This window comes from Triturus cristatus, chromosome 3_2, assembly GCF_964204655.1.
Source record: "Triturus cristatus chromosome 3_2, aTriCri1.1, whole genome shotgun sequence".
Lineage (NCBI taxonomy): Eukaryota > Metazoa > Chordata > Amphibia > Caudata > Salamandridae > Triturus > Triturus cristatus.
The window spans coordinates 1084981078-1085002809 of NC_140584.1; the positions used below are offsets into that span (position 1 = coordinate 1084981078).

The following is a 21732-nucleotide window of genomic DNA, read 5'->3' on the forward strand; positions in this document are numbered from 1 at the left end:
GTTGTAGCCTTCCCATGACCTGAGTGGAGTGGAATGGTCTGGGGGAAGTGGAGGAAATTCATTGGGTAGGGGTGGAGGCAGAGCGGGTGTTGTTGGTCTTGCCTCGGCCTTTGTTATTGTTGCCTCTGTAGCCTCCTCTCTGGTAAACGTAGACTGGGCGGGAGCCTTGGAAAGAGGTGGAGGGGATGTCTGAGGAGTAGCCTCTAGGGGTGCCCTTGTAGGGTGAGCGACGAAAGGAACGTTTGGGAGCTTGCAACTGCAAGGCTCCCATTGATTTAGCTATGTCCATATCCTTTTTCATCTTTTCAAGTGTTGAATCTACATTTGGGCCAAATAGGTGCTCCTGACCAAATGGAACTTTGAACTTCAGGTTTAAAACCAGAGATGCATAGCCAGGCATGCCTACGCAAAAGGACACTTGTGTTTACTGCTCTGGAGGCGGTGTGTGCCATGTCGAGAGCACAACGGATGGAGGTGTTGGTGATAAGCTTATCCTCCTGTATGAGCTCATTGGCCCTGTTTTTGTATTTATCTGGGAGGTGCTGCATTATGGACTCTAGCTCATCATAATGTGCCCTATCATACCTGGCTAACAGCCCCTGAGTGTTGGCGATGCGCCATATGTTAGCTGCCTGTGAGGCTGTTCATTTGCCAGAGGCGTCCAAGAGTTTAGACTCCTTGTCCAGTGGTGCAGCGTCACCTGATGTCTGAGAATTGGCCCTTTTTCTAGCATTGGAAACTACCAGGGAGTCTAAGGGTACTGGGCCTTTAATGTAAGCTGAGTCAGTAGGGGCAGCTTTATATTTTTTCTCGATCCTGGGGTTAATAACTCAAGCCCAAACAGGATCTTTAAAGACTTCAGGTGCATGCTTAATAACCCCTTTAAGCATAGGTAGTACTGAGGTGGACCTTTGATTGTTGTCAAATGTATCCATTAGGAAATCCTGCTCTATGGGGTCTGTATGCAAGTCAACCCCGTGGTAATGGGCAGCTCTGTGGACGAGCTGATTAAAGCCCATGGTATCCTCTGGTGGGGAAGGCCTGGAGGGGTAGATGTCATCCTGTGGAACATTAGGGACATCTGGCGTGTTATAATCATCCCAGGGGTCTGGGGAAGAAGGTGGACGCGGACCCTGCCCTATGTCATCCAAGGTGTCATCATCGTCTACTGGTGTAGGAGATGGTGTAGGGGAACCGTGTGGTGAGGGAGGTGGAGGAGGAGGTGGTGGAGTAGGAGTTGGAGAGGGGACTCTTAGAGGAGAAGTGGCAAAGTCCCTCTTTTTAGGTGGTGGAGACGGTGCAGGCGCATCTAGTGGTCTTTTCCTAGAACTAAGAGTCAATTGACCAGTTTTAGGGTCCCTTATTAGAGTCTTTTGAGCAGGGTCTGATGTGAATAGCTCTTCTGCTGGAGGTTGGTCTTTCGGTGCCTGGTGTTTCGGTTCCGTAGCCTTCTTCAGCACCGACTCTGTAGTGGTTCTGTGTTGTTTTGGAGCCTTGTGTTTTTACAGTCTCCTTGGCCTGTGGAACTTGTTGTTTTTTCGGTTCCGAGGCTTTCCTTGGCTCCGAGTCCGGACCCTTTGGGAGTGGTTTCTTGTTCGGCTCCGAATGTCTTTTCGGTGTCGACGAATCGGTGCTTGTGGGTTTTGGTGCCGTGTGCTTGGATGTGGAAGCAGCTGTCGGCATGGAGGAGGAGGGCTGTTTCTTTTTCGGTACCAACGGCAGGCTGACTCGAGCCCGAGCTGCCTGAAGGCTTAGTAGGCTTCTTTGCCGGGCCCGAGGGCGGGGCATGGGAAGCAGTCTCTCTGTGTGCACCTGGACCTGGGCCCGAAGGCGAAGGTGTGACCGAAGCCTTTTTCGATGGTGTAGGGAGGAGGTCGGGTCGACGTTCTTACTTACGACCCTCTGCGCCGGAGTTATCTCTTTGACATCAGAGTCATCGGCTTCTGAGGCGCTGGCGAGGCTTTCTTCGACTCGCTCCGGCACGTCGACGCCCTCTTGGAAGATGTCGTCGGGGATTGATGTTGACGAGCGAACCATGGTTCTTCAAGTGCGTCGGTCTCGAATGGTTTTTTTGGAGCGGAAAGAGACACAAGCTGGACAGTCTCTGGCCTCGTGCTCTGGTGAAAGGCAGAGGTTGCACACCTCATGCAGATCGGTGTGGGGAAACTTCGACCCGCATTGAGGACACTTCTAGAATGGCGTCCTTTCCATGATCCGGAAGCCAAGGACCAGATTTACCCCGAAGGCCTTCGTCGACGATCGGAATCGATCGAGGACTTTGATTTGGAGAGATGCGCAACGATTAGGGTTCACGATCGAGACAATACCGTCGAAAGGGTGAAGGATTGCGCGTCAAAAGTGGAATCGGTAACGGTTCCGAACTGGAGCGCGACAAACACATCGGAGCCCGATGGCGGAAAAAAACAATCTGAGGATGGAGCCGATGCCCATGCGCAATATAGTCCAAAGGAGGAGTCACCTATCCTGTGACTTCCAAACACTTTTCCAGGACAAAAACAAGTGCAAACATCCGGGCCCAACACCAGATGGCGATCTATGCTAAGTGTGTGATCTGCAGCTCGTATGCCTCGAAGAGGAAGTTTCAAGAGACAAAAGTCTGAGAGGACAGTTATGCAGCGGCTCGAAAGGAGCGCACATAAGGTAGGTCAGAACCAGGTTCAAGTCCCACTGGGGCATTACAAAAGGAATTGGAGGAAACAAGTGAGTAATGCCCTTAAGTTAGCTATTTACAATAGGGGACTTGAAAAGAGAAGGCTGATCATGAAGCCGAAGAAAGGCTGAAATGGCCGAAAGATCGCCTTTAAAAGTGCCCAGAGCATAGCCCTGCTGGGACAAAGAAAGAATGAAGAGGAGAACCTCTGAAAGGGGTGCAGAAAGGGATCCACAGCCTTTGCTGCACACGATGCCACAAATTTGTTCCATCTACAGGCATATACGGTTTTGGTGGAGGGATGCCTGGCTGCCAAGATAAAGTTAGACTTCGGGAGGAAGGTTTAAAGCTGGCAACTGCCGCCGCTCAATCTCCAAGCAAGGAGGTGGAGGCTTGACAGGTTTAGGTGGAGGACCGCCCCTGCTGCTGCGACATAAGATCCTCTCGTAGGGGCAGTCTGATCGGAGGATCAATGGCCATGTGCAGAAGCTCGGGATACCAGACTCTTCGTGCCCAGTCCGGGACCACAAGAATGGCTTGGGCCCGGTCGCGCTTGATCTTCTTCAGCACTCTGGGCAGAAGTGGTATAGGCGGAAAGGCGTATAGAAGACCACAACTCCACTCGCGACGAAAATCGTCACCTAGCGAGTGTCGCCTTGGAAATTCCAATGCGCAGAACTGCTGACATTGCGCGTTCTCTTCGGTGGCGAATAGATGTAACCAAGGCTCTCCCCACTGCTGAAGGAGACCATGCACCACCTCCGAGTGAAGACGCCATTCGTGATCCATCATGCACCGGCAGCTGAGTTCGTCCGCCCTGGCGTTCAGAGAACCTGCCAGGTGTTGAACCACCAGGGACTACCATGATGTTCCAGCCACTTCCAGAGACTAAGTGCCTCCTGACAGAAGGTCCAAGACCCCACCCGCCCTGTTTGTTGCTGTACCACATGGCGGTGGTGTTGTACGTGAACACCTGCACTACTCTTCCTTTGACAGAAGGAAGGAATGCCTTCAGTGCAAGACGGATTCCTGAAGCTCCAGAAGGTTGATGTGAGCCCGGAGACCAAAGGCCTCTGATCTCCCCCTCTCCCATGTGGCTGCCCCACCACAGAAGTGATGCATCTGTCATCACTGTGAACTCTGGTTGAGGAAGGAGAGGGATCTGCCGTTGACGCAATCCTGGTTCGTTAGCCACCTCTGTACCTGGTGTGCATTGCCCTCTGAGATCTGGACGCAATCGGAAAGATTCCCCTGATGTTGTGCCCACTGGAACTTCAGGTCCCACTGCAGAGCCCGCATATGCCAACTGGCATAGTACATCAGCATTTTGGGAGAGGAACATGGGGTCGCCCAGGACGGGCGGTGGCATTGGGCAATCATCCTATCCACAGGAGCCCCTGTTTTGGGCTTGGACCAAGTGCCCAAAAGGATGTCCGTGAGGGCCTCATTGAACCGCAGCAAGGGCTCCGAAGACACCACCGCCGGTTTAAGCACCTTGGTCAGGAGGTTAGTCCTTACTGCCACCGTAGGAAGCTCAAGGTTTAAGGCCTCAGCCGCCCTACGCAACACCACTGCGTATGATGCACCCTCCTCCGTAGTCACGGTAGGGGTAGAAAGCATGCCAAGGTCTGAGGAGGTGTCCAGACCACTGGCCTCACCCAACTCCTCTCTCGTCGGGTTCTTCTAACTGGTCTGCCAGAGGTCCACAGACCCCTTCCAGTCCTCCTCACCCTCCTCTGGTAGTCACTCAGGGCGATAGGGAACAGCAGGGTAGAACAGAGGTACAAAAGAACCTGTTGGTACCGGTCCCGACGTCGGTTGACGCCGGTCTGGCTCCGTGTCCACATCGAGGGGGGCTGGTGTCGACATCGGCTAGGTACACATCCGGCGTCGGAGGGGGCGGAGGTGTCGCCCCCGAATTTGGTGCCGGAAGAGGTGTCACAAGGTCGACCGGTGCTGATCCGGATCGGACTGGATCCCAGCGGCGCCAAAGCCGCCGGCATCGAAGGCCTAGAGCCCCCAGCCGAGTCCGCGGGGTCCAAAGGCGCTCCGGTGGAAGGGAGGGAGGCTCGGGTTGATCCAACAGGCTCCGGAGGCAGAGCCGAACGACTTCCTTTCGCAACGCGCATCGCGACGGCCGACGGACGGGGAGAACACAGAGAGCGGTGATGCTTCTTCGCCTTCTTTTTATGCTTCAACTTACCCTAAGACGAAGACTTTGACGATGAGTGGTGGTGCTGGCTCCGCAACCGGTCCCGCGATCTCCCTCTCGACCGGGACTAAGTGCGGCGCGGGTCTAGAGAAGCTTTAGGGACTGCTCCCGCAAAGACTTTGGGTTCATGGCCCGGCAGTCGGAGCCAAACTTCGGGTCATGGTCTCGCTCCAAACACCAAAGGCACATGAGGTGTGGGTCCATAACAGACATCAATTTGCAACAGGAGTCACAATCCTTGAAGTCGGTTCGAGGACAGGACATCCCTACATGCACCAGGAGTCGAATGACTCGAAAAGATGTCGACAAAAAGTGGCAAAAAGTGAATCGAGGTACCGCTCTCTCTGGATCTGCGCTGGCAGGCACGAAAAAAGAAAGAACGGAGGTCAGCGTGCAGGGGCGGCGTCTAAGTAGATACCGCAACATCATTCCAGCGATCGCAACGCCAACGTACGCGGAGTCGACCTACGCCACCTACTGACACGCGAGGGTACTGCTGAGGAAAAAATTCTCCAGATCCAGTCTGTTGCCTGGGGGTAATTCTAAGGTGAGGATTCCATAACTAGTAGTCTCTTTCAGATTTGTACTTTTAAACATTAAGTACCCCTGTCCGACTTTGGTCTACAGGTTGGCTCCTGTGGTTTTCTCACACCTCTAAGTTAAGACATGAACTGTTTTTTAAGGCTCAGCTCCCCAATACTGACATTCACCAACACAGTGCTAAGAAAGATAAGAGAAAAACACATCAGACAGACTTCAAGAGTCCCTATTCTATGAAATAGGTGTCCAAGTTGACCTCGATCTGAATGTACAATGTAAACCGTGATCAGGTGAGCATTTTAAAATTAAATCAACAGTTCATCGTATGACCTTAGGTGATACTACGGTGAACCACCTCCACAAATGCATGATGTTTACATACCTGAGCAGCTTTCACAAATAAATCTGTGATGCTTATTCTACTTTTTAATAGAAAACTTATTTAATAACTGGCTTATTAATTATGGTAGGCACGCATACAGGGGATACATGTAATACAATTTAATCAACAGCACATACACACACCAAAAATGCAATTAAGATAATTATTTTTCATTTCCTTATAATCATAACACATTTAATCTGCAATTTTTTCAAAGGGAAACTACATATAGGACAATCAGAACAAGTCATTTATAATCTTGCTGATTCGCTACACACACATTACCAGCAGGCTAGTTTCAGCATTCATCATGCAACGAGCCTATTTGCATATTTTTCAGACACAACCATGGAAAACAATCTATCAGCCAAATGCTCTGGAGAAAGACTCAGTAATTATCATACATCTGTGCTAGGATGTGGTAATTGATTACAACATCCTTCTCTTGCCTCTTGGGATTTTAGCTGCTAATCCTCATCCTGGCTCTTAATGGAAATGTATCTCCAAAATTAAGGAAAGGAAGGCTAATTTTTTGTTTCACTCCATTTTAAAATTACAATTCATCTTCTAAAATCTGGGAGACAATGGAAAAGGGGAGAAAGGAAGGAGGGGATAGAGACCAGAGGATCTTTTATAATTCCTGGTCTCCTCAATTGAGTCTTAATGATATTCCCCTAACTCAAAACACCCAGTTTCAGAATTTAAAACTCAGTTTCAGAATTGAAGGTAACAGTCTTTTATACCCAGTTCTATAAGAAGGCTTCAGGTCTAACTTCGCAGCTTTTGAAAGGCGAGTAGGCAGTTTCTTCTTTGTCTGGCAAAAAAATAAAAACCAGTAAAAAGCAAGAGAACCATAGAACAAGTTACTTACCTTTGGTAATGCATTATCTGCTAGAGAAAATATAAACCTGCAGATTCCTTACCTTTGAATTTCCCAGGCATCTAGCTGGATCCCGAAATGATTGCACAAGCAGTACCCCTATGCGCCCGCATGTGCCTCCCTTCGACTCCGTGTGACATCGGTGTCATTGGCTTTGGTTATGACGTCGCGATCACCTAAAGGGGTGCCATCCAGGCGTGTGGACAACAGTACTTTTCACTTTTCTACTCCAGAAGCGCAGAGCCATGAAGTGACTGACTTGAAAGTATGTCATAACTAGGGCCTTGAAAAAGTGAACAACCCTAGCCCCAACAAAGGAGTCTGCAGAGCAGAGAGGCATGGGTGGGTCTGTAAGGAATCTGCAGCTAGATATCGCCTCTACCAGATAATGTGTTACCTAAGGTAAGCAACTTGTTAATCTGATAGAGACTTCTAGCTGCAGATTCCTTACCTCTGAATAGATACCCACGCCACACCATCCTGGCGGAGGGCTGCGGACAGATTTCTCACACTAAGAAGTCCTCCAAGACCGAATGGGTAAAATGCCCGTCCCTGAAGGACTGCCTATCCAGGCAGCAGTGCTTGGCAAATGTGTGCAAAGATGCCCACGTTGCTGTATGCCAGATGTCCAGAACTGGGACACCCGAGCCCTGTCCGCAACCTTAACCCTGGTGGAATGAGCTTGTAAGCCTTCCGGAGGCTGCTTCTTAGCCAGGGCGTAGCAGATTTTAATGCAAAGTACGACCCAGCAACAAATAGTCTGTTTCTGCAATAACCAACCTTTTTTTTAGCCCCACATGTACCCCTAAAGAGTTGGTCATCCACCCGACACTCTTATGTGCAGTCTAGGTGGAACGACAATCCTCTTTTTGGGTCCTGATGGTGAAGATGCTTCTCTTCCTTAGAGGGATGCAGGGGAGAAAAAAAGGTGGGCAGCGTGATTGATTGACCCAGGTGGAATGGGGTCACTACCTTTGGCAAGAATAAAGCCCGGGTGCGAAACACCACTTTATCTCCAAAGATCATAATATAGGGAGGCTTCGATGAAAATGTCTGCAACTCACTCACCCTCCAGGCCGATGTTAATGTCAACAGAAAGGCTGTTTTGATGGTAAGCAGCAAAGGCTCGAAATGAAGCGCACATAAGAAAAGTGAGAACCAAATTAAGGTCCCACTGTGGCATGACAAAGGGGGTTGGTGGAAACATACGTACACGCCCTTTAAGAATCTATTTACAACAGGAGATTTGAACAAAGAGGGTTGGTACGGTAGCCAGAAGAAAGCGGTCAGAGAAGAAAGATAACCCTTGCGATTACCCAATGCAGAGCCCAACTGGGCAAGGGTAAGAATGAAAATAAGGATAGTAGATAAAGAGGCAGAAAGAGGGTCAACAGACCTTTTTGTACAATATTTTACAAACGTTTGCCAACAGCAGGCGTATACCGTCTTAGTGAAGGGATGTCTGGCTGCCAAAATAACTTCACATATTTCAGGAGGAAGGTCGAAAGCTATCAACTGTCACCGTTCAATCTCCACGCATGGAGGCAGAGAGTTGACAGGTTCAGTTGGAGGACCATCCCCTGTTGCTGCGACAGAAGATCCCCCGAAAGGGACAGCCTGATCGGAGGACCGATGCTCATTTTCAGAAACTCTATATATATTTGCCCAGTCCCGAGCCACAAGAATGACTTGGGCCCGGTTGTTCTTGATCTTCTTGAGAACACTGGGCAGAAGTGGTATGGGCGGAAAAGCGTTCAACATGTCTGAGCTCCACTTGTGACGAAAAGCATTGCTGATCGATAGCTGCCTTGGAAACTCCAGCGTGCAAAACTGTTGACGTTGCACGTTCTCTTCAGAGGCGAACAAATCTAACCAAGACTCTCGCCACTGCTGAAAGAGTCCTTGCGCTACCTCCAAATGGAAACATCATTCGTGATCCGCTAGGCATCGCCGGCTGAGACCATCTGCCCTGGCATTCAGAGAACCTGACAGGTGTTGAACTACCAGTGTTCTTAACTCTTCCTGCCAGCTCCAGAAATGCAGGGCTTCTTGACAAAGGGTCCATAACCCCACCGTGTACTGCTTGTTGCAGTACCACATGGCTGTGGTGTTGTTCGTGAACACCTGCATTAACTTCCACTTGACATAAAATGAAAGGGGGCATCTGAGAAGGAGTCAGGTATGACTTTGGCACTTTCATAGTGAAGCCCAGCAAATGCAGGAGGACCGCCGTAGTCTGAAGGTGGGCGACAACAGCCTGGGGCGAAGACGCCTTCAACAGCAGTCGTCGAGGTAAGGGAAGACTGAAATCCCTAACCTGCGCAAATGAGCTGCGACCACCGCCATCACCTTGGTGAACACCTGAGGGGCGCTGGTAAGGCCAAAGGGTAGCATGGTAAACTGAAATTGCTTGTTGTCTACCTTGAACCGCAGGTAACGTCTGAGGCCAGGCAGGATGGGGATGTGAGAATACGCATCCTGCAGGTCCAGAGCTACCATCCAGTCTCCTTGGTCTACCGCAGAAAAGACCTGAGCCAAAATGAGCATCTTGAACGTCTCCTTTTTGAGGAAGAGATTGGCGGACCGAAGATCTTAAAGAACAAGTGACTAACCTTCGGTATCAATGTATCTGTAGGACATTAGTAGTTATAGATTCCTTACCTTAGAATTACCCCCCAAGCGTCAGACTGGATCCCGAGAAATCTTTTCGTAGCAGTATCCCTGCGCGTTGGTAGGTGGCGTCTGTCGACTACGCTTCGGTCATCGGCGTCCTGGTCGTCGGGATGACGTCGTGGTGTCCACTTAGATGGCGCCCCTGCACGCTGACGTCAATTCTAAACTGACTTTCCACGCCAGAAGTGCAGAGACATGCAAGACACTGACCAGTGGTGCACAAAAGTAGGGCCCTGTAAGGAAGTCCCTATCGCTAGAAGTCAGTTCGCAGAATGTGGAGGATGGATGGGGCAGTAAGGAATCTATAACGTATAGTTTCTTACCTGTCGGTGTAGTTTTGCAGCTTGAAGACTTTCTGGATTCACTATGCTGTGCATTTTTCCGCCATCTTGTGGGTCCGGAATCGTAGTATTTCCTCTCTTTGTTTTTTTTCGCGGCCCAGGTGGGCGGCGACGTCCCACCATTTGGTGTCCATCGTGTAGTCGGCACGCTTCCTGCGGAAGCTCCCGCCTTTGGTCGCCATCTTCGGATTCTTTTTTCTTGTCTAGTGTTAATCCTGTCTTCTCTGTTATTTTGTAAAGACTTGTTTATCATTCACCCTTTAACTCCTGTCTCATCTTTCTGGCGGAGGAGGGTGGGTTCGCTAGTGAATCCAGAAAGTCTTCAAGCTGCAAAACTACACCGAGAGGTAAGAAACGATACGTTTTGCAGCGTGAATCTTTCTGGATTCACTATGCTGTGCATAGACTTTGTAGCGGTTTGTCCTTATTGTGGTGGCTGGGTGGAAGATGAGCACTGGTTACTGAATATGTGTTGTAAGACCTTCTGTCCCACTTGCGCTTCTTTGTTAATTTGAATATCCACACAGTAGTAGTGCTTGGTGAACGTATGCACTGAAGACCATGTTGCCGCTTGGCAAATGTCTTGGATAGGTGTGTTCGCTAGAAACGCAATTGTTGCTCCTTTCTTCCTACCAGAAAACTGCTTGCGAAGGAGACAAAGAATTGTTTTGTTTTCCTGCACTCCTTTGTCCTCTCTATATAGTGCATTACAGCCCTTCTTGCGTCTAGTGTGTGTAGAGCCCTTTCTGTTTTTGTGGTCGGCTTTTGGAAAAAACTCAGTATTTGGATTGTTTCGTTCATATGGAACCGAGACACCACCTTTGGCATGAAGTGTGGGCCGTCCTCATTACAATCCTGTCCTTGTGTATTTGTAAGTAGGGCTCTTGGAGTGTGAGCGCTTGCAACTCACTTACTCTTCGTAGTGACGTGATCGCCACTAAGAAGGCCGTCTTAAGTGTGAGCATGTGTAGTGTAGCCTTGTGAATAGGTTCAAAGGGTGCCTTCATCAATTGAGTTAGCACTACGTTGAGGTTCCATGCTGGTGATTCTCTTGGCTCCTTCCAAGAATCTCTTCACCACTTGAGACGTGAAGAAACTTTTCCCGGATTCTCCTCTTGTGTAGGCCACCACCGCAGCCAAGTGCACCCTCAGGGATGTGTAGCTTAATCCGCTTTGTAGCAGGTGCGTTAAGTACTTTAGTACTGTTGATTCCCTTGAGACCTTCCGTTGTAGCTTCTCCTTGATGCACCACTGGGAGTACCTCTTCCATTTTGCTATGTAGCACTTTCTTCTGGTAGGCCTCCTTGCCTCCCTGAGTACTGCCATAGTACTTGCTGGTAGTTTTAGGTGTGCAAATTCTAGGTCTTCAGGAGCCATGCTGCTAGGCTGAGACCCTCTGGTTCCGGGTGAAGCACCCTTCCGTTCTGCATTGTTAACAGGTCCCTTCTTCTTGGGAACCTGTGTACTGGTTCTTGTGCCATTTCCACTATCTGCGAGAACCAGGACTGCCTGGCCAACTGAGGTGCTATCAGTATTAGCGTCATGTTGCTGATTCTGCATTGCATTGCTGAGTACCCTGTGTATCAGTGGTATCGGGGGGAAAAGCGGCACGATGGAGGTGGCCCCTGGCCCTGCATGTTGTGGTTCGCCCTTCTCTGCCTCCCCTTACTCTCAGGGTCTTCGGTGTAAACGCAGAACAGGCGTTGCAGTCTTCGCTGCTTTGGTGGAGCGGCAGGCAGAGTTTTCAGACTGGATGCTGATCCTTCTGGGCGTACTTGTGGTGGCAATTGGTGCAAAACTTGAACGGTGTTTTGTCCATCCCCGCGCTCAGGGTGCCCCCTGCGAGCACGTCATCTGTCAAACGTCGAGGTTTTGGTCGACAAACTTCTCCCTCGTCGCTCTGGTTACCTGACCTGCAGTCCGGTGTCGATGAAAACATTATTTTCGTCGATTTTCTTCGATTTTTCTTGATCCCTCTACCAAAAACTCTTCAGTAACGATCCAGACCCAACGGCGGAAAAAAGAATCTGACGATGGCGACCAAAGGTGGGAGCTTCCGCAGAAAGCGCGCCGACGTCACGAAGGACACCAAATGGTGGGGCGTCGCCACCCACAAGAAAATACTACGATTCCGGACCCAACCACAAGATGGCGGAATAATGCACAGCATAGTGAATCCAGAAAGATTCACACTGCAAAACTACTAATGTCTCTTACAAATACATCGTTGTACGAGTTACTTACCGTCAGTAACGATGTATCTGGTAGAGACGATTCAAGCCGCAGACTCCTTCACGTAGAATTATCCCCAGGCATGAGACTGGATCCGGAAACTTTTTTGCCACAGCATCACTGCGCGCAGGGGGCGGGGCGATATCACGCGACTCCGCACAGGCGTCGTCCGCGTACGTGACATCAGCGAGGTCACACAAGACCTGCCCTGGCGCGCCTATGTCAGTTTTCTTCTGAGAACTTTTCCGCACCACAACGCGGAACTACCAGATAAAAAACTGTGGAAGCATGGGAACAGTGTGCTAAGAGCAGAACAATTGTAAAGAAACGGTGACTAACACCACCACCAGAGAAGTCCCAACACCGCAGAACCCAAGGGCAGGGAAAGAAGAAAGAAGAAGAACAAGCAGAAACCTGCGCAGTCACCCTGCCAGCACATAGACAACCTTCCATCCCTGTGCCCCGGAGGCAAGAACATGCGTAAAAGTCATGGCACACGTAGGAAACCCCCCCCACCCATCCTGAGCAAGGAATGGGACCAGTCCCAAGACAAACTTCCAAGCCACCCCAACCTAGAGGGCAACCACCCACAAGGGACAAGGGCAAGACATGGCCAGATGACCCTTAATCAGAGGATAGCAATGGAAGGAGGGGAGGGAGGGCAGGGATAGAAAGCAATCCCCCCAAACCTGGAGTAGCCAGAGCAGCAGGGCACTGGAGCACTGGAACCCCATCCTCCAAAGGGCCAAAGGAGGAATGAACCGCCCCCAGATGGAGCCACCCATCAAGAACAAGGAAGGCCCTCACAGGAGACACAGCCCCCCACCAGGAGGCGAGTACCGAATGTAGGATGGTGGATATCTGACTATGGTTACCCCCAACTTTTTGCCTAGTGTCTAGCTGGTTTTTCGACTTAGTTGGCCTGAATTCCTGCCATTCAGGGTCTCAGACTGTCTGCTCTCTCTTTAAAATGGACTCCATGTACCCTAGGTACATACCCAATTGGTAAGGATCACCTTATTGGACCCTGTACAGTGTACCCTAGGTACCCAGGGAATAGGTGTACCCTAGGCCTCCCAGGGGCTGCAGCATGTATTATGCCACCCCTGGTCTGGCCTTCCAATCAGACACAACTGGCTGATCACTCAGCTGGGGCAAGGTCGTGTAATCACCCCTTGCTTAGATATAGTATACCTATATCTACCCTTAAAATAGACACATGTGTACCTGTGAGCCACTCCTATGGTAGGCCTTAACAATCCTGGAGGCAAAGTGCTTGGTAACATGTGAGATGGTGCTCTAGCATGAGCAGAGCCTGTCTGCAGCTTTCGGAACCATGTCCTTATAGCTGTTCTATGATATAGCCTACCATATACTCTTAAACGGTTATGGTAACTATGGTTTGGCTTTATCAAAACAGGTCGTGTAAGGTGTCTAACACTTGGGAATAATTCTCCCATACCATTTCTGGTGATGAGGGTATTATTCCTCCCTTCTAGAGGGAGAGACATGTTAAAGTCCTACTTTGCTGTTTAACTCTGACCAAAGCCTCAGCATCACAAAATGGATGCTGCTGCCACAGACACGAGTCTGACCTCCTGCAGCTGGGAGCCCTCCCAGCCAGGGAGGCCTGGACAGTAGGTTTCCTGCTTGGGGAGGTGCTAGCACCTCCCCAGACAGACTTTAGTGTATTGGGGCAGGGAGGGCTGAAAGGAATGAGACATACCTGGGGCACACAAGGTGCTCCATGCATAGTCCAGTTCAAACCGGTGCTGGGGCACTCCAGCCCCAGCTCTGGCACGAAACTGGACAAAGGAAAGGGGGTGTAGCCACTCCCCTTCCTGGTCCCACCCATAGGAGGGACCTTGCAGGTAGCCCAGCCCACTAGCCCAGTATATCAGTAGGTAGCTGAGCCCTGCTAAATTAGATTAACCTGAATCTGCAACTTGAACAGAAACTCTGGACCTTCGACATTCGACCTCAGGAAGAAGACTGAAGAAATCTCCCTTGTGGCCAAGGAGTGACCACCCTGGGCAACCAGGCACCATCCAGCGACCGCTGCTTGCTTTGCGACTGATCCTACGAGGGACGACTGCAGAGACTGACCAGCACCGAGACTTCCAGACACCTCTGACCCAGATCCACATCTGCAGCGAAGCTGAGACCCGCGGAGGCGACGAGGGACGTGGGACCGGCGACTTGGGAAAAGTGGCTAGTAACTGACTAGCGCGACTTCTGAGGCTTCCTCGAGGCTGTGCTTGGGGAATTGAGAAGCCCCAATCCCGAGCACCATCTGCAAAGAATATCAGCTCCCCACACTTCACGCGTTCTGCGTGGGGCCCTTCTGCACCCGAGTTGCTCGACATGTTGTCCGGTTGCTGGCCCGTTGGCTAGTAGCCTCTGCGACGACGAACCTTTGTTTTCATCTTGCTGGTCCGGCTCCTCCAGACTGGCACCCGCTCCTCTGTGAAAGAGAAGCAACCTAGACCTTCCTGGTCTGCACCAGAAGCAAGTCCTCCATCCTGCGTGGGTTCAGCTTGCCAAGGCTTGTTGGGTCCTGACTCGACATCCACGCCGCCGACAGCAAGAGCCTTCGTGGGCCAGCTCGCCTCCTGGTCCTGGTCGTCCTCAACGTCTCCTGGTACCCGTGGCTGCTACGACAAGCTTCACCTCTTCACCTGCATCTGCACGACATCGCCTGGTTCCTTCCCGGCTCCTGGCTGGTGACCTAGACTCTGTCCCTTCTGCTTGCAGGTATCCTTCCTTCTTGATTCCAACCTTGGGATCCACCGGACACTCTTCACTGACTGCCTGTCAGCAACTTTCCTTCAGGCATCCATAGAAGTCAATGACGAAACCCGACGCAAGTTCACACCTATGCACCCGCAGCCCGTGGGCTAGGTAACTTGGGTACTCCGGTGCTCACAAGGGTATTGACTATCCGAGACTAGTTTCCAAGTCTCGACTTTCTAGCTATTCCAGAAGTGTCCTAAAACTGTTAATTTCTAATAACTACTATTTCTATCGACTTTTACGCATTACGCGTGAGTGTTTCCACTCTGCACCTGAATCCCGTGGGCCTCCCACTTCCTAACCTTTGGTAGTATAGTGTAGCCCCAGCGATTCCCTAGGCCTAGGCCTATCCTGTGTTCGTGACAGTGGTTCTTATACCACTTACTTAGTTTATGGTTTGCGTGGCCCCTAGGGCCTAACTGTATTACTTACCTGTGTGACTTAATGTATGCTTAAATAAGACTGTGTTGTACTTACCTCGAATCTCATAAAGAGTGCTGAGGGTTTGACTAGAATAAATACATTCTATTTTTATATATATCTGTTGTGGTGTCCTTTCATTTGGTATTCAAGGGATTACAAATGGTATAACAGCTGGCTTCACATGCCATTCAGAGTTTAGTCTAAGACTGCTCTTGTCCATGCTACCACTAGGATAGCTGGTCTATAAGGTTGACTTTACAACCAATCACCATAAGGGTTGTTTGGACTGATACAGGGTGTACACTAGAGTTAGTGACATCATATATCAGGCCAACTTCTCACACCGAAGACCAACCCAAGGGTCCTCGCAGAATAGGGGAGGAAGGGCGGGCCGTGAAGGAATCTGTGGCTAGAATCGTCTCTATCAGATACATCGTTACCGAAGGTAAGTAACTCGTACATCTGATAGAGACTACTAGCCACAGATTTCTTCACGTAGAATAGATACCCTAGCAATACCCCCTGGGAAAGAGGGTCTGCGAAAGGACCCCACCAGCCAATGCAGAACAGAGGGCCCCACAGGGTACCAAAGCTGTGGACCAGGTAGAACCTCGCCCCTGCCAGGCCAAGGGAGCTCCCACAAGCAGAACCCCACTGACCCCAAGGGGATGTAGGAGGGAAAGAAGGCTGAAGAGGCCCGTACAGTCACAGCAGAGGAACAAAGGGCAAGGACTGAGAGGCCGAAGCACCCCACCCCCCTCACAAGGCAACATAGCTTCCACCCAATTGCAAGACAGGAAAGCGGAAGAAGAAGATACCTAGAGGACCCAAGGAAACTAGGGAAAAGAAGGCGAACCCACTCCAGATGGAGAGCAGCCTGCCAGCCAGAACAGCACCGGCAGTCAAAGCCAGAAGCAAGAAGAACAGCCCGAGGCCCCAGGAAGGCCGAGTAGGCGACGCCCGGCAAGGGAGACACATGATCATCCCAGACCTCAGGCCAAGAGCAGGGAGAGGAGGAGATGCCTGGGCCACCACTGCGAGTGGCCACGCACACGACCTCAGGAAGCAAAAGTAACCTACCTAAACGCCATGGAGAACAGGCACCCGAAGGCGACCAGAACCCTCTAGCAGAGCGCAAGCCATATGACAGCTACCACTACCCCACATAGGGTACATCAAGTCCCAAGATCAGGAAACCCTCTTTGGAAGAACTTCCGCAGCACAGGAAAAAACAAAAAAGAGCCACGGGGAAAAAAACAACCCGCTGAAGGCTTGACAAGCAGCCCAAGCAAAGCAGAAGGCCCAATCTCAGGGCCAAGCCTGCGCAACAACTCTGCAGAACCACACTCAATCAACAAAAGGGCCGTCCAGCAGCCAACAATGCCAAAGTCCCAAGGAAGGACGTAAATGGCCAGAAAACACAGTGCACAGCCAGAACAGCCAGCTTAAGAAGGCCCAGAATCAACCCAACTCAGAAGTCACTGTGGAGGGGACGGAGGAGGAGGATAAGGCGGAGGAGGAGGACGACGGAGCCCTACCAAGAGCCTTTGGATGGCGGTGTCGGCCGGTGCATGGAACAACAGGCTACCATCAAACGGAAGGTCGATGAGTCGCTCCCGAATATTCTCAGGGAATACTCCGTCCCGAAGCTAAGCATGGTGACGGAGAGCGACCGAGGAAGCCATGGCCCGGCCCAGCACCTCCGAGATGTCCAGAGCGGAGCGGAGAATAAACGCCGCAAGCTCCCGGCCATCCAATGCATGATGCCGTAAGTCCACCAGGCCAGACTCCTGGGACGCTGCAGATCGCAGAGACTCAGTCGAATTCCAAAAACAGGAGTAGGCCCTAGCCAGCACACACAAGGTGTTAAGGACCCGCAGGGCCGCGCTGGTCGAGGCGAACATGCTGCGTCCCCAAGAGTCCAGACAGCGGGCCTCTCGGGACGGCGGAGTCAACAGTGGCAGCAGGGAGGTAAAAGCAGTCCGCAAAAGGAGCTGGCGGCTGATGGGTGAAGGGAAAGACACCTGGTCACGTGGCGCCGGGAGGTGCCGGTGCAGAAGATGCTGAGGCACCGGGTCCCCTGAGGCAGGACGCCTCAAGGCCTTTGGGGCCGTGGCCCGACAGGACCGGGAGTCGTGGTCAGACTCCAGGCAGTATAGGCAAACATCATGGGGGTCCGCCACCGACATATTGTGACGGCAAGCCCAAGACTTAAATCCAGGCATCCATACGTGCACCAGGAGAAAAAAAGGGGGAAGACAAAAGTCTCAAAAGAGTAGTTAAAAAGTGACTAAGGTACGTGCTCTATCCGAATCTGCGCTTGCTGGCGCGGAAAAAGGTTGGGTGAAGTGTCAAGACCACTGGCATCCCCCAGTTCCTCTCTCCAGTCCTGTTCAGGCTCAAGCTGGTCAGTTGAAGGGTCACCTGACCCCTTCCAGTCTTCCTCACCTTCCTCTGGGTACCACTGTAGTTGGAAAGGGTCACCAGGAGTGAACAGGGGTATGAAAACCCCACCCGGCACCGGATCTGGCGTTGGTCGACGCCGGTCAGGCGCAGTGTCAACTTCCGGAAGGTGGCTGGGGTCGATGCCGTTTGGGGGGCCGACCGGAGTCGGGCACGTTAGTGGGGCCGTTGGACACGGCGCCGGTGGAGGTGTAATAAGGTAAACTGGCGCCAATCCGGATCCGGGTTGGAGCCACCGGCAGCGAAGACCCAGGCCCCCCAACCGAGTCCGTGGGGCCCGAAGGCGCGCCGGCGGGGTCGGTCTGCCCAAAGATGGCATGCATCGCCTTGTAGAAAGTATGAAGCGGGGTGGGGGTCGCTCCGGGTGCCGGAAAGGGAGGGAAGCTCGGAGTCGACCCTTCAGGCTCCACCCGCATGCCTCGCTGAGTCGGCCGACCGACCGACTGGGAGAAGGCGAAGAGCGACGATGCTTCTTCGACTTCTGCTTCGACTTACCCGACCCAGAGTGTGAAGACTTTGAACCGGACTGATGGTGGCTCTGCGACCGGTCCCTCAACCGCCCTCTTGACCGGGACCTCAAACGGCACGGAGCCGACTGCCGTCGTTCAAGTAGCTTTCGGGACCGCTCCCGCAAAGCCTTCAGCGTCAACAACTGACAGTCGGAGCACGACTTCAGGTCATGGTCGGGCTCCAGGCAAAAGAGGCACACGCGGTGCGGATCCGTCACCAACATCAATCGGGTACAGGAACAGCGGCCTTAAAACTGGGCATCCCTCATGCACCTGTTCGGAGTCGGAGACTCGAAACTAGACGTCAAAAAAAGTGGAGAAAAAACAGTCAAAAAATGACAGGTACCGCTCTTCCCGGATCTGCGCTGGTTTGCGCGGGAAAAAATAGAACTGACGTCAGCGCGTGAGGGTGGCGTCTAAGTAGCTGCCTCGACGTCATCCCGACGACCACGAAGCCCAACGCGGAGCCGACCGATGCCACCTTCCGACGTGCAGAGGTACTGCTGACGAAAAATCTTTACGGATCCAGTCTGACGCCTGGGTATAATTATAAGTTAAGGAATCTATAACTAACGTGTTTCTTTCAAATATTACAAGCACTATGCTCTGGCCACGTGTGATGGTGACACTTTAATACCACTAGCTTGTTCGCCCCATACCATCTCACAAAACAGCAGATGCTCATGGTGTGCAAAGATGCAAAATACACTATGTTACACATTGAAGGACTAGAAAAGTTACTATCCACTGTTGCTGAAGTACCATCCGCAGATTGGATAATCCATGGGTACATTACCCTGCCAAGTTTGACATTTAATTTTCAGTAATATCTACAACACCACCCAAGTAGGCAGACATGAAGCATTGGGGTAAGGGTTTGAACACAAGTATTGGGAACTGCCTTTCAAATTTCAGTGTCGAAATAAGGAAATTTAGATTTTTCTCAGTATTACAGATTGCCAGAATACTTTAAGTGGATCCTTAATGTGCAAGCTTGTTTATCTGCTTGGGGCCTGCGATGCTTCCATGGCAAACGTATCTTGCTGCTTGAAAGGTTCCCCAGCGGCTGGGATATGTCCGGCTTTCAGATTGCTCTTGGGAGTTAACCGATGCTGAATAGTCAAGTTCTCTGTGGAATTAAACCAGGGGTTGCCTATCTGATGATGGTTTATTCCATTGTTACTAGTTGTACATAAGTATTATTTCCACCTGCCCGTACAGTTACAAGGATACGCTTTGGCCTTCGATTAATCTTACTAATATATGTTCTGATGCCCTGAGCAAACTGAAACCCTTACTGTTTCAAAAAGATGTGGCCTTAACTTCTGCTAAGTAGACGTATGATTTTCAGGTTGTAAGGTCCTCTTCAGAGATACAGGCACTACTCCGCACTAATTTCCCACGACATTTTGAAGAACTGGTGCATCGTATATTTATTATGTCTAGTACAAATGGAATAGTACATTTTTTTTTAAGTATAGGCTCTGGTTTGGTTAGCACCTTCCTGGCAGCTTACAGATTCATTCCATCTTTTAAACACTCCGTGCTTCGAAGCATCTTCAGAGGTCTTCCGCTGGTCCGGCTCCTGATTGTCGGGGCTGTAATTTTAATTTTTCTGCTCTGCAATGGATGTCCCATTTCGAGATCAAATGGAGCTAGCACTATGACGCCTGCTACTGTGCTGTGAGCGCATGATGCATTGCTTTGGCGCACCCTTGATTCGAGAATTGAATGAGCAATGGTTTTTATCATTTCGACCTGCGCGGCTTCACTGCATACAGCCCGTATTCCACTGTGTGTTGTGCACTCTGAAGTGTACTTAGGATTTATGCCTGTGATCGCAACTAGATGAGCCTTCGGACATAAATGTGCTAATGGACCCCTTAAAGGCCCATATGTATGGCTGTCCACTGCGGATTCTTTTGCTCACAGATGCATTCTATGAGTCTTCCTGGGATGAATCAGCTCCTGGTGAATTGGATCTTGGTTTTGGTTTGGTGGGACTATCAATGGCTGTAGTCACACTCGGCAGCTGCTGTGGGGGTTGGGTGGGAACACATCTGTTCAATAAACCTGCTCTGAAGTGTGCCTCTAGGATCATCGTCTGCAGATCCTGGTAACAGAAATGTTTTGTCTACCTTTTGGAACACAAACATTCAGCTATTCGGTTTGGTGGGAACTACTGATCGGCCTGTTTTATACACCCTGAATTGTTTTTAAACTGGTTTAAAATGTTTGCTTTTATTTCAGATGGCTTTCTTTGTGCTTTTGGCTTCTAAATCGTATGATTGACTTTTTAATAATTTTTTTGCTTGATTTTAGAACATGGCTTTTAGGGTTGCATTTTACATCTGCATATGCTAAGGCATTTTTTAGCTATAGCTTTCTAGTTTCATTTAGATAGCACCACAGTCCACTTATGTTTGCGGAGTGGGTGTCATGTGTCCCAGTTACAGCTAGAAGGAAACAATGCCATTTTACAAACACACAGTTTTTTTCCCTAAGTTGCCTTCACTCTCGTACAATGACTTTTGACACACATTTGCATCCATGACATTGCGAATTCGTTTTCATTAAACTATACTTGCTTACAAAATCAACTTTGCAAGAACACGATCATAACACCCTTGAACATTTACACCTCAGTCTACACGTAGACATATACATTGTCTATACATACATTACGCAAATATGATTATTTTCATCCAGAAGGGGACACAGTTCTCTATAGCACATAGCTGCCTGAATATAATCTCAGTCCAGAGCAAGGATGCTTTCCATTATAAATAAACAAGCATTTCCGGTTTGAGGCAGAGGAGCACCTGCTGTCATTTGTGAGGTTACCATACACTGACTTCCCAGCCCAGCTGCTTGCTGATTCCTCAGAGAGGGATGTCCAATTCATGACCGGGACCCTACTTTCTTTCCCTTCAGGTAACGAGGTTGGATCATTCAATGGGGGATTCCTGGCAGAACACATACATACACCCTAGGGACCTTGGTTAGGGAACGCATAGTAGGAGTGCGATATATATATATATATATATATATATATATATATATATATATTATATATATATATCTATTGCACTCCTACTATGCGTTCCCTATCCAAGGTGCTTTGGTGTATGTATGTATGTATGTGTTCTGCCAGGAATATATGCGCTTCTATTAATCATTCCAGCACATATTTTATACAAGCATCAATTTGGTTCAATAAATATTGAAAACACTCCACTGTGCCTCCCTTGTATATTTCTCTGAGAGAAGGAGAGCACGAGTGACTGAGGTTAAGGGTTTTAGATCTAATACCATGATCCCTGGGAGAGCGCTTGGTCGTCATGTTCTGTGGTTGCCAAAACCATTTGCTACCCTACTAGGATTAGGGGTGCATATGGCTCTCACTGTGGGCTAGCTGGTTTGCAGGATGACCTATCATGCAAGGGTGCACGGGATCAGTCTGGCACCACCCTACGTTTATAGTACCAAACAAACATGCAGTTCCTACTAGGAAATGGGGAACTACACAACTCGGCTGCTGGTGGATACTAAGGTCTATGCAGATTGGTTTAACATTTTTGCTTTTATTTCAGATGGCTTTCTTTGTGCTTTT

At 50.2% G+C, this 21732-nt stretch overlaps 1 protein-coding gene across 3 annotated transcripts in view; it reads right to left on the reverse strand.

Annotated features, from left to right (window-relative positions):
- CUX1 (cut like homeobox 1) overlaps positions 1 to 21732 on the reverse strand; it is a 1097219-nt gene that overhangs the window by 186155 nt on the left and 889332 nt on the right. The window lies entirely within an intron of this gene.